The sequence below is a fragment of the Balaenoptera physalus genome (genome assembly GCF_965194825.1).
Source record: "Balaenoptera physalus genome assembly, chromosome: 13".
Taxonomy (NCBI): Eukaryota; Metazoa; Chordata; class Mammalia; order Artiodactyla; family Balaenopteridae; genus Balaenoptera; species Balaenoptera physalus.
This window is the reverse complement of record NC_138892.1, coordinates 32,842,646-32,855,411: the sequence shown is the minus strand read 5'-3', so window position 1 is coordinate 32,855,411 and position 12,766 is coordinate 32,842,646.

The following is a 12,766-nucleotide window of genomic DNA, read 5'->3' as shown; positions in this document are numbered from 1 at the left end:
ACCCACCTGTCAATATACAGAAAAAAAACAATGGACAGAAGTACTTCTTTAACTGCACAATGAGTATAAAATCAGCAACATTTAGACTGCGGGGAAATCTACAGGTTAAACAGTTCAGGTTCTTTAACATCTTGAACTGCACTGTTAGTATGAAATCAGCAACATGCAAACAGTAGATCAAAGAACAAGATGAAGGGTGAGCCTGTAGACTATTACATACTTAAAAGATAACACATTTTTTAAGGGGAGGGGCAAGACAATATTATAGTGTCTACTGTAAAGTAATCAAAATTAGCTCCTTAGAGAGCAGTAGCATACCCTTGTCAGTTTATACCTCCAGGGATTAACATCATGCTCGGCATATGACAAGTTTGAAATGGGTTTTTCTTGTTTATTTTTTGTGGGCAAATGTGTATATATTATTTTATTATTGGTAATGATCGGTGGCTGTTTTTCCCTGAATAAATGTTGATCATATTTGCAAAAATACAATGCAGAGGAAAATATGTATCTTGTTTTAGTATGAAGAAGAATTCACTGTTGCCAGATGTAAATTTCTCCCTAGATATTTCCCATGTACATTAAAACACTAAGGCACTCGGACCCTGAAGAGAAATTAGGTTCCTATTGGTTATCTGAAGACACAGAGCTATGCCACAGTGCAGGTGCAAGGCTATGCCAGGATAAGAAACATTATATTAATACAATAAGAATGCAGTGCTCCTACTCAGAGTGAATTATCAATAGGAAAATCCCCAAAGAGGCTTTCAGATATATTGCCCTATTCATCCTCTGCTTGAGACTTCAGGAAGGGGGAAATTTATTGAGATCTTAGAAAATGGCTAATTTATTTCTTGGAAGATAGGAAAACAGTTCTACGTGGAACTAGTTACACTGAAATTTCTGGTTCTCTTCAATTTACTTGCATCATTTTCTACCAAATAAACCACATTTCACAGAGATCTTAGAAAAAATTTTAATGACTTTGGGATATACTCCTGGGCCCTAACTCATTAAATAGTCCTGTCAACTTCCACCAAATAACTATCTCTAGTCCCTGCCCAATGAATGTTGGAAAGTTCTAGAATTACTATCCTTTTCTGAGAATACAAATGAAATACGCCTGTCTTCATCCCTAGAGCCTCACCAATTGGGAGTTTCCAACATTATGCCAAACCCAGTGGCATAAAAACAAAAAACAAAAAACAAACCAAAACAAAAAAAAACCTCACACAAATTTTCCTAAACAACACTGCTCAACCATTACCTATCATATTTTGAAATGTCCTAAAAGCATCTATGTGAGCATAGATGCAGATTCTAATGTTAGCCATGATAATATTTTTAAAAGATATAATTCACATTTATAAAACACAGTTTTACTTTAACAAATATATATTTTATTTTTTCTATATATTTATTTTTATGCTGTTAAATATTAATATTTCTGCATTAAATATCACAAAGAAGTGTTTTAGTTCTTTGATAGTCTATAAAGCTTAAGGACCTATCTCAAATCAGAAAAATCATGTAAATAAATAAAATATATAAAATTATAAAAAGTAATTATATTCAAATAGCTATTAAAATATTTTAATTGTAATATAGTAAAATAATGTATGCACTTCTTGATTAATGCATTAAATATTAATATCTTGCAGTGAGTCTAATAACTACCATAATTTTAAAGTAGTGATATTTCAAGATTATCTCTAATGACTGCAATGAGATACAAAGATATCTGATTGATACTGCTAATACTACTATGGGGTCATCAAAATTTATGATTGAAGAAAAGCTAAATTTCAGTGAGAGGTTCATGAAAATAAAGATGTAATTTTTTTTTCCATCCAGCTGTCAGATTATCTAAATTCTGCCCGACTCTTTAGGGATATTCAGCATTTAAATTAAAGACCTCTGAATTAAGCCAATATAATGAGGACTCTATTTCAAAAGGAAAGAAGTTGTCTTAAGTTGATTCTTAATCAGTTTATGTATCACATTGCATATATTTATAATATTTCATATAACAGAAGTATTATATTTAAGTATTTTAGGTATGCTCAATGGCTTAGATAGCAACTGCAATTAAGAATATTAATAATTAACATGTATACATTATAATCTTAATATTTCTTCTACATATGACAGGAAACACTTCACCTTTATGGTATAATTCTAATATCCGTAACAAAAGAAAAACTCAACTGACTTCGCATTATACTGAAGAACTTAAAAAAGCTATTTTCCAATTTAGGCTTTATTACATTTCTAAGTATATATATTTTTTCCAAAGTTGAAATTAGCTCTTTGGGTCTAACAAGTCATGGAGGCTCAAAGGACTTTCCACAATCACATGACCAATCAATTTACAACCCTTTGCTGCTCCTCTCCTCTAACAGCCTAAAGAAGAACAGAACACGATTTTCAGGGACAAGCAAAGGGCCAGAGGATAAAGTTAGAAACCTACTAGATTCACATTCACAAGAAAATTATCTTTCCCTTAAATCTAAAAAAATTAGTACTAATTTGATATATATCAGAAGAATACCAGAACAATATATTTAACTCAATTCAGTTCAAAATCATTTTCTGTGAAAGTGATACTGCCAGACACTATGCTGTTAGGCACATTTAGATGAATCACAAATATTAAGAGCAAGAAAATAATATAATGAACTATAATATTATTAATTTAAAAACTTAAGCAATGAATATATGAAGGTATGAGATAAAGAAAAGAAGTATAAATGCCTAAGTGATTCAAGAATGACAAAAAGTAAAGGTAAATTTTAACAAAGACTTTAAAAGCACATTAAATTATAAAAATAATATTACAAATATAAATATTCCCAAGACCTAGCATTAGTAATGATTAATATTTTGCTATATTTGTTATATATTTATGTTTAATTTGGTCCTCAGGTACTATTCATTACACACTATCTCCGTCACTCTGTGCAAAGCCTCTCCCTTATATTACTTAAATAAAAAATATTTAAAATATATTTTGCTATAAATACAATTTCTTACTTTTAACGTAAAAGTGTATTTTAAGAACTATCTGTTTGCAATTTAAAAACCTAAATCATTATTAATTCTTGTTATATTGTATTCTACCTAGGTATATCCCACAGTTTATTCATTGTATTAAGTCAGGTTATTCTGCAATAATGCTGCAGAATAAATTCTCAGTGGTTTACAACATTTATTTCCTGCCCACGGATATGTAGAGTAATTACGTCTCAGCTGACCTCAAGCAAAGTCAGGGGTGCATGAAGTCTACTCCGCCCCCAGGTGGCCACTTTGAGGTTGGGGAGGGAGGGAAAATAAACAGATAGCTATCACACCTGTTGCTAATTCCCAGTCACGAGAATGATGAGTTTTCTAAAAAATAATGCCTTCCGATGCACCTGCTTAAATTACTATCAGGTGTTAAACAGGAGTGGCTTTTCTGGATCTTAAAATACTGTCACTAATTACTGGCATTAGGTTCTGCCCGCCTGCTTTCAGAATGATTTGGCCATTAAACTCTCCACCAGAAAGATATAAGAGTTCTTATTCTCCCATAGTCATACCAGCATTTGGTGTCATTTTCCATTTTATTTTTTTCCCCAAGTCTGATAGGAGTAAAGATATTTCTCAAATTTTAGGTGGTTGTTTTTTTTTTTTTTTTTTTAGTTTAACTTATCAGAGAGGTTGAGCACTTCTTTATAATTTTTTATTCACACTTCCCATTCTGTGACTTTCCTACCAACAATATATGTCCATTATTTTCTTACTGATTTCCAGACATTCCTTTAAAAATCTAGATGTTGATCCATCATCTAATATATGTTCACCCAGTCTGCCACCTTATAATAATAACATCTCTATCACTTTATTGGTCAGAAATCCTTAGGCTTTTTATTATTATTTATTCAAATCTTATATTAATGGATATGGTCTTGGAGTATTATTTAAAGGAGTTTAGATTCTTAGAAATGCACAACCTGCCGAGACTGAACCAGGAAGCAATAGAAAATATGAACAGACCAATCACAAGCACTGAAATTGAAACTGTGATTAAAAACCTTCCAACAAACAAAAGCCCAGGACCAGATGGCTTCACAGGTGAATTCTATCAAACATTTAGAGAAGAGCTAACACCTATCCTTCCCAAACTCTTCCAAAATATTGCAGAGGGAGGAACACTCCCAAACTCATTCTATGAGGCCACCATCACCCTGATACCAAAACCAGACAAAGATGTCACAAAGAAAGAAAACTACAGGCCAATATCACTGATGAACATAGATGCAAAAATCCTCAACAAAATACTAGCAAACAGAATCCAACAGCACATTAAAAGGATCATACACCATGATCAAGTGGGGTTTATCCCAGGAATGCAAGGATTCTTCAATATATGCAAATCAATCAGTGTGATACACCATATTAACAAATTGAAGGAGAAAAACCATATGATCATCTCAATAGATGCAGAGAAAGCTTTCGACAAAATTCAACACCCATTTATGATAAAAGCCCTGCAGAAAGTAGGCATAGAGGGAACTTTCCTCAACATAATAAAGGCCATATATGACAAACCCACAGCCAACATTGTCCTCAATGGTGAAAAACTGAAACCATTTCCACTAAGACCAGGAACAAGACAAGGTTGCCCACTCTCACCACTATTATTCAACATAGTTTTGGAAGTGTTAGCCACAGCAATCAGAGAAGACAAAGAAATAAAAGGAATTCAAATCGGAAAAGAAGAAGTAAAGCTGTCACTATTTGCAGATGACATGATACTATACATAGAGAATCCTAAAGATGCTACCAGAAAACTCCTAGAGCTAATCAATGAATTTGGTAAAGTAGCAGGATACAAAATTAATGCACAGAAATCTCTTGCATTTCTATACACTAATGACGAAAAATCTGAAAGTGAAATTAAGAAAACACTCCCATTTACCATTGCAACAAAAAGAATAAAATATCTAGGAATAAACCTACCTAAGGAGACAAAAGACCTGTATGCAGAAAATTATAAGACACTGATGAAAGAAATTAAAGATGATACAAATAGATGGAGAGATATACCATGTTCCTGGATTGGAAGAATCAACATTGTGAAAATGACTCTACTACCCAAAGCAATCTACAGATTCAATGCAATCCCTATCAAACTACCACTGGCATTTTTCACACAACTAGAACAAAAAATTTCACAATTTGTATGGAAACACAAAAGACCCCGAATACCCAAAGCAATCTTGAGAACGAAAAATGGAGCTGGGGGAATCAGGCTCCCTGACTTCAGACTATATTACAAAGATTCAGTAATCAAGACAGTTTGGTACTGCCACAAAAACAGAAATATAGATCAATGGAACAGGATAGAAAGCCCAGAGATAAACCCACACACATATGGTCACCTTATCTTTGATAAAGGCGGCAAGCATATACAGTGGAGAAAAGACAGCCTCTTCAATAAGTGGTGCTGGGAAAATTGGACAGGTACATGTAAAAGTATGAAATTAGAACACTCCCTGACACCATGCACAAAAATAAACTCAAAATGGATTAAAGACCTAAGTGTAAGGGCAGACACTATCAAACTCTTAGAGGAAAACATAGGCAGAACACTCTATGACATACATCACAGCAAGATTCTTTTTGACCCAGCTCCCAGAGAAATGGAAATAAGAACACAAATAAACAAATGGGACCTAATGAAACTTAAAAGCTTTTGCACAGCAAAGGAAACCATAAACAAGACCAAAAGACAACCATCAGAATGGGAGAAAATATTTGCAAATGAAGCAACTGACAAAGGATTAATCTCCAAGATTTACAAGCAGCTCATGCAGCTCAATAACAAAAAAACGAACAACCCAATCCAAAAATGGGCAGAAGACCTAAATAGACATTTCTCCAAAGAAGATATACAGATGGCCTACAGACACATGAAAGAATGCTCAACATCATTAATCATTAGAGAAATGCAAATCAAAACTACAATGAGATATCATCTCACACTGGTCAGAATGTCCATCATCAAAAAATCTAGAAACAATAAATGCTGGAGAGGGTGTGGAGGAAAGGGAACACTCTTGCACTGTTGGTGGGAATGTAAATTGATACAGCCATTATGGAGAACAGTATGGAGGTTTCTTAAAATACCAAAAACAGAACTACCGTACGACCCAGCAATCCCAATACTGGGCATATACCCTGAGAAAACCATAGGTCAAAAAGAGTCATGTACCAAAATGTTCATTGCAGCTCTATTTACAATAGCCAGGACATGGAAGCAACCTAAATGTCCATCGACAGATGAATGGATAAAGAAGATGTGGCACATATATACAATGGAATATTACTCAGCCATAAAAAGAAATGAAATGGAGGTATTTGTAATGAGGTGGATGGAGTTAGAGTCTGTCATACAGAGTGAAGTAAGTCAGAAAGAGAAAAACAAATACAGTATGCTAACACATATATATGGAATCTAAGGAAAAAAAAAAAAAAGGCCATGAAGAACCTAGTGGCAAGATGGGAATAAAGACACAGACCTACTAGAGAAGGGACTTGAGGATATGGGGAGGGGGTGGGGTGAGATGTGACAGAGTAAGAGAGTGTCATGGACATATATACACTACCAAATGTAAAACAGATAACTAGTGGGAAGCAGCCGCATAGCACAGGGAGATCAGCTCGGTGCTTTGTGACCACCTAGAGGGGTGGGATGGGGAGGGTGGGAGGGAGGGAGATGCAAGAGGGAAGAGAAATGGGAACATATTGTATATGTATAACTGATTCACTTTGTTATAAAGCAGAAGCTAACACACCATTGTAAGGCAATTATACTTCAATAAAGATGTTTAAAAAAAAAAAAAGGAGTTTTGGTATCTACAAAGTAACAGAAGCATTCTGTATTTTTTCCCTTAATTTTTATTATTCTTAACTTTGGACTTTTATCCATTTGGAGTTTATTTTTGAATACCATGTTAATGAAACCTCCAGTTTAATTTCTCCTCTATTATAAAAACAATATTTATTTAATAATCTATTATTTTCTAATTAATTTATGTTAGAAATGAATTTATGTTATGGCATGTATATCTTATATCAAGTTCTCACCTGTGCATGGATTTGCTTCCGAACTCTATATTTTATTTCGTTAGTTTATTTATCTATTTTTATTTTTATATTTTCAGTCTCTCAACATCTCATAAGAATAATCTTCATCTTTCATATTTTCCAAATTTTTATTTGCATGGTTCTTCTGTTTATATTGGAAATAGTTATTAAAATGTCAAAAAATCTTGCTGGAATCTTTACAGGAATTTTACTGAATTTAAAAATTCAGTTTTGGAGAAAGACCATATTCACAGTATTCAGTGATCCAATTAATAAACATGGTATATATTCCCATTAATTCCATATATTTTTATGTTTTCTGGTAGAGTTTAACAATTCTCTATAGATTTCTGTGCACTACTTTGTTTAAGTATTGTTTGAATATTTTCTATTTTGTGTTATTTTCTTAGATATTGTGAATCGTTCCTTTATCTCTTTTTTGTTATTGCTGATATTGAGAAATGACTTTAAACTTTGTATTTTTATCTTTTTCTGAAAACATTGCTAAAGTATAAAATTATTTCTAATAGATTTGCAATTAATTGGGGTGCTTCTCCATGTCAATAATATTATCTACAAAAATTGAAATTATTTTCCCTTACCTTCTTATAATGATAGCTCATATTTTTCAACTCTTACTGCATTAGGTAGCTCTCCCAAGATTATGTCTAAAAATAATGGGGATAGAAGATATTATTTTTGTAAGAAGTTACCTAACAACTGTGTTTTTGCTCTTGTTTTTTTATTGGGATATAGTTGTTTTACAGTGCTGTGTTAGTTTCTGCTATACAATGAAGTGAATCAACTGTATGTATACATATATCCCCTCCCTCTTGGACTTCCCTCCCACCACCTCCATCGCACCCATCTAGGTCCCCACAGAGCACCGAGCTGAGCTCTCTGCTCTATACAGCAGGTTCCCACTAGCTATCTATTTTACACATGGCAGTGCATATACATCAATCCCAATCTCCCAATTCATCCCACCACCCCTCCCCCCCATGTCCACACATCCGTTCTCTACATCTGCATCTCTATTCCTGTCCTGCAAATAGGTTCATCTGTACCATTTTTCTAAATTCCACATATATATGCATTAATACACAATGTTTGTTTTTCTCTTTTTGACTTACTTCACTCTGTATGACACTCTCTTGGTTCATCCACGTCTCTACAAATGACTCAGTTTTGTTCCTTTTTATGGCTGAGTAATATTCCATTGTATTTATGTACCACATATTCTTTATCCATTCATCTGTCAGTGGACATTTAGGTTGCTTCCATGTCCTGGCTATTGTAAATGGTGCTGCAATGAACATTGGGGTGCATGTGTCTTTTTGAATTATGGTTTTCTCAGGGTATATGCCCAGTAGTGGGATTGCTGGGTCATATGGTAGTTCTATTTTTAGTTTTTTAAGGAACCTCCACACTGTTCTCAATAGTGGCTATACCAATTTACATTCCCACCAACAGTGTAGGAGGGTTCCCTTTTCTCCACACCCTCTCCAGCATTTATTGTTTGTAGATTTTTTGATGATGGCCATTATGACTGGTGTGAGGTGATACCTCATTGTAGTTTTGATCTGCATTTCTCTAATAATTAGTGATGTTCAGCATCTTTTCATGTGCCTCTTGGCCATCTGTATGTCTTCTTTGGAGAAATGTCTATTTAGGTCTTCTGCCTATTTTTTGATTGGGTTGTTTGTTTTTTGTTGTTGTTGTTGTTGAGTTATATGAGCTGTTTATATATTTTGGAGTTTAATCCTTTATCAGTTGCTTTGTTTGCAAATATTTTCTCCCATTCTGAGGGTGTGTTTTGAGAATGCTGTTTTCTGTATTTCTTTTGGTGTGCTGACTCCTACTTAAAGAAGTTACATTCTTGTCCAACATTTTTAATAATAAATGAGCTCTGAACTTAATCAAATGCTTTATCTGAAAATACTGAGATGAAAGTAGTTTAATTTTCTCGTTTACTCCATTAATACTGTGCACTACATTGATAATTTCTTATTTTGAACTATCTTCATATCATCTCTGGTATAAAGCCAACCTATCATGGAATATGTGTGAGTGTGTGGGTATATTTAAATACACAGTTAATTTGATTACCAATTTGCTCACTAGCAATTAGCAATTTATTGCATTTTAACTGTATTATAAAATTCATTTCCTGCACTACTTTGGTATCAGTAATATTACAGATTCATATAAAGTGTTGAATAGCACTCTCTGTCTTTCGTTAATCTGTTTTCAAGTGATTAGATAGACTGATAGATTGATAAATGAAACCTCAGGAATATAACATCTAGACTGGGAACAAGTACATATATTATTATTGATACTATTAATATTTTAATTTAAATCTCAGGAACATTTAGCTCATTAAAATATTCTTTTTAATACTTGTTCCAGTTTTGACTGTTTATATATTTCTAGAATTCATCCACTTCATTGAAATTTTCAAATATATTGGCTTATAAGTTTGGAAAATATATTTTATCAATCAAAATTATATTTTACCTATATAGTTGGTTCTCATCTTTATTCCATATTTTAATCATTTTTGGTATAACATGTACTATAAAATGCACACATTTAAAGTATGTAGTACATTCCTACATTGATATAATTTAACTTGTTTCTAATTTATAAACATTATTCTATAATTATCTTTGTTGATGTCTCTTTACTAATGAGTGAGAGATTCTTTGTTGTAGTGTTTTTAAATCTGTGAGTTCTGAGTCAGTAGTAGGTTCTAAAATTAATTTAGTTCACGCCTATCATTAAAAAATTAGAAGAAAATAAAATGAAGGATATAAGACTATAACACATAACAGGTGTAAATCATGTTTCATGAATCATAAGTCAATTTAAGGTTTAGGTGTTTTTGCTACTGGATCCTAATGTAAAGTGTAATGTTTACTGTGGGTTGTAGGCTAAGAAATTGAAAAAGAGCACTCTAAAATATATTTCCTGAAACAGAGTCCTGTATTCTTAAGATGAAGACTTTATAGTTTAACTTTTCTTTCTTTTAACAAATGTCCCCTTTATAGCACAGTTTGGCTGCATTTCCTCAAGTTGCTATAGTTCCCAGGAGAGTCTACCTTCTCCTTTTTCTCCCCTGTTGCTAGACTATAGCCTTTGAGGATCTAAAAGAGAAAGTATATATCTCTGAATTTTGTTTTGGAACCTGGACTCTGAATTCTGTCCTTCTAGCCTAAGAAGTTGCTAAATGTACCCTTCAGTTTCTTAGCTTTTGGCTGCTTATTCCTGGAATCAGAAAATGCCTCCACAAAAGAAATATAGGACGCAACACTCTGGATTTCTGTCTTCCTTTTCCAGTGATTCTTTACTATACTACTAATTTTCTTACGCTGTCAAAGAGTCTTTTAATTTTTTGTTGTTGTTTTAACCTTTTTTTTTTTTTTTAGTTGTACTCATTGCTAGGATAATGAGTTATTTGCCATTACTGGAAAAGTTTATTAAATTTTTTAACAGCAATATTTAATTCAAATTTGAAAAGTCTAAAAATGTCTATTTTCCCTCTCAATAAAACAAGGAAAATAGTACACTTTAATTTCTCTTCAGTCTCCTTCAACTTACAACTTTCTTATGATTATCTATTACCTATGTTTAGCATTTTAAAATACACATATCCACAGTGACAGACAAGTTTTTTCATTATTCCGTTTCTGGGACTATTATTTTTGACCCATTACTTATTTTGTATCACCATTAACTACCAATATTTTGCTTCACTATTGCTTTATTAGTGCAGCTTCTTTTCTCTAGGTTAATACTGAGGATATAGAAGATCTTTTTGTAATTCTTCAAGGAAAATTTTATGAGTAGGAAACATTTACGTCTTTGTATGCCTGCAAAAATATTTATTTTGGCCTTATATTTAAAGAATGGCTCGGCTAGTTTGGAATTCTAGGTTTATGATTATTTTCCTTTTGTACTTTGTCTTCTGGCATCTTTTTTTATCTGTGAGTGGTATCCTGCCTAGCTGACTGCCATTTCTTTGAAATGTGTTTTTTTACCAAACATGTTTCAGGAATTTCTGAATAATATTTGATGTTCTACAATTTGGATTAACTGTAGAACTCAATTTTTTTATGAATTTAAAATAATTATCTAACTCATCACTCAGCAGGACCAACCTAGGATTTTATATCTTCTTTTTTCAGTAGTATCATTGAGGTATAATTCACATACCATACAACTCACCCATTTAAAATTGGTTTTAGTATATTCAGAGTTGTGTAACCATCACGACAATCTAATTGTAGGACATTTTCATCAATCCTCAAAAGAAACTCCATATCCATTAGCAGCCACTTTCCCCAACCCCACCCAAATCACCCATTTTAAGGCAACCACTAATTTAATTCTGGTCTCTATAGGCTAGCCTAATATGGACATTTCATACAAATGGAATCATACAATATGTGAATATTTGTGACTGGCTTTCTTCAGCTAATATTTCAAGGTCCATCCATGTTGTACCTTGTATCAGTAGTTTATTACTTTTATTGCTTAATAATAAACCATTTATGGGCGTATTGTATTTTGTTTATGCATTCATTAGTTGATGAATATTTGGGTGGTTTCTACTTCTTGCACACTATAAATAAAATGCTATATCTACTAATATAGTCATGTGATCTTTCTTTTTCAGCCGGTTGATATGATGGATTACAGTAATTGATTCCATATGCCAAAATGGCCTTGCATACCTGGCATAAATCCTACTTGCTCATGGTATATAAATCTTTTTATACACTGTTGAATTTGATTTGCTAAAATTTTGTTGCATATTTTTACATCTATATTCATTAGAGATCTTGGTCTGTAGATTTCTCTTCTTGTAATGTCTTTGGTTTTCGTATTAGGGTAATACTGGCCTCAAAGAATGAGTTAGGACATATTCCCTCTATTTCTATACTCTGAAAGAGATTGTAGAGAATTGATATAATTTCTTCCTTAAATATTTGATAGAATTCACCAGTGAACCCATCTGGGCCTTGTACTTTCTGTCTTGGAAGGTTATTTATTATTGATTCAATTTATTTTCCAGACATAGGCCTATTTGGATTGTCTATTTCTTCTTGTGTGAGTTTTGACAAACTATATCTTTCAAGGAATTGATCCATTTCATTCAGGTTATCAAATTTGTGGGAGTAAAATTGTTCATACTATTCATTTACTATCCTTTTAATGTTCATGGGATCTATAGTGATGTCCCCTCTTTCATTTCTGATATTAGCAATTTGTCTCCTCTTTGTTTTTTTTTTTTTAGTTAGCATTGATCTTTTCAAAGAGACCCCTTTTGGTTTCAGTGATTTTTTTAATACTGATTTCCTGTTTTCATTTTCATTGACTTATGTTCTAACTCTTATTATTTATTTCTTCTGTTTATTTTATATTAAATTTATCCTTCTTATTCTAGTTTTGTAAGGAGGAAACTTAGATGATTGACTTTGTATCTTCTTTTTTGATATATGCATTCAATGCTACAAATTTCCTTTTAAGCACTGATTTCACTGCATCCTACATATTTTGATAAAGTGTGCTTTCATTTTCATTTAGCTCATAATATTTTGATATTTCTCTTGAGATTTCTTCTTTGGTC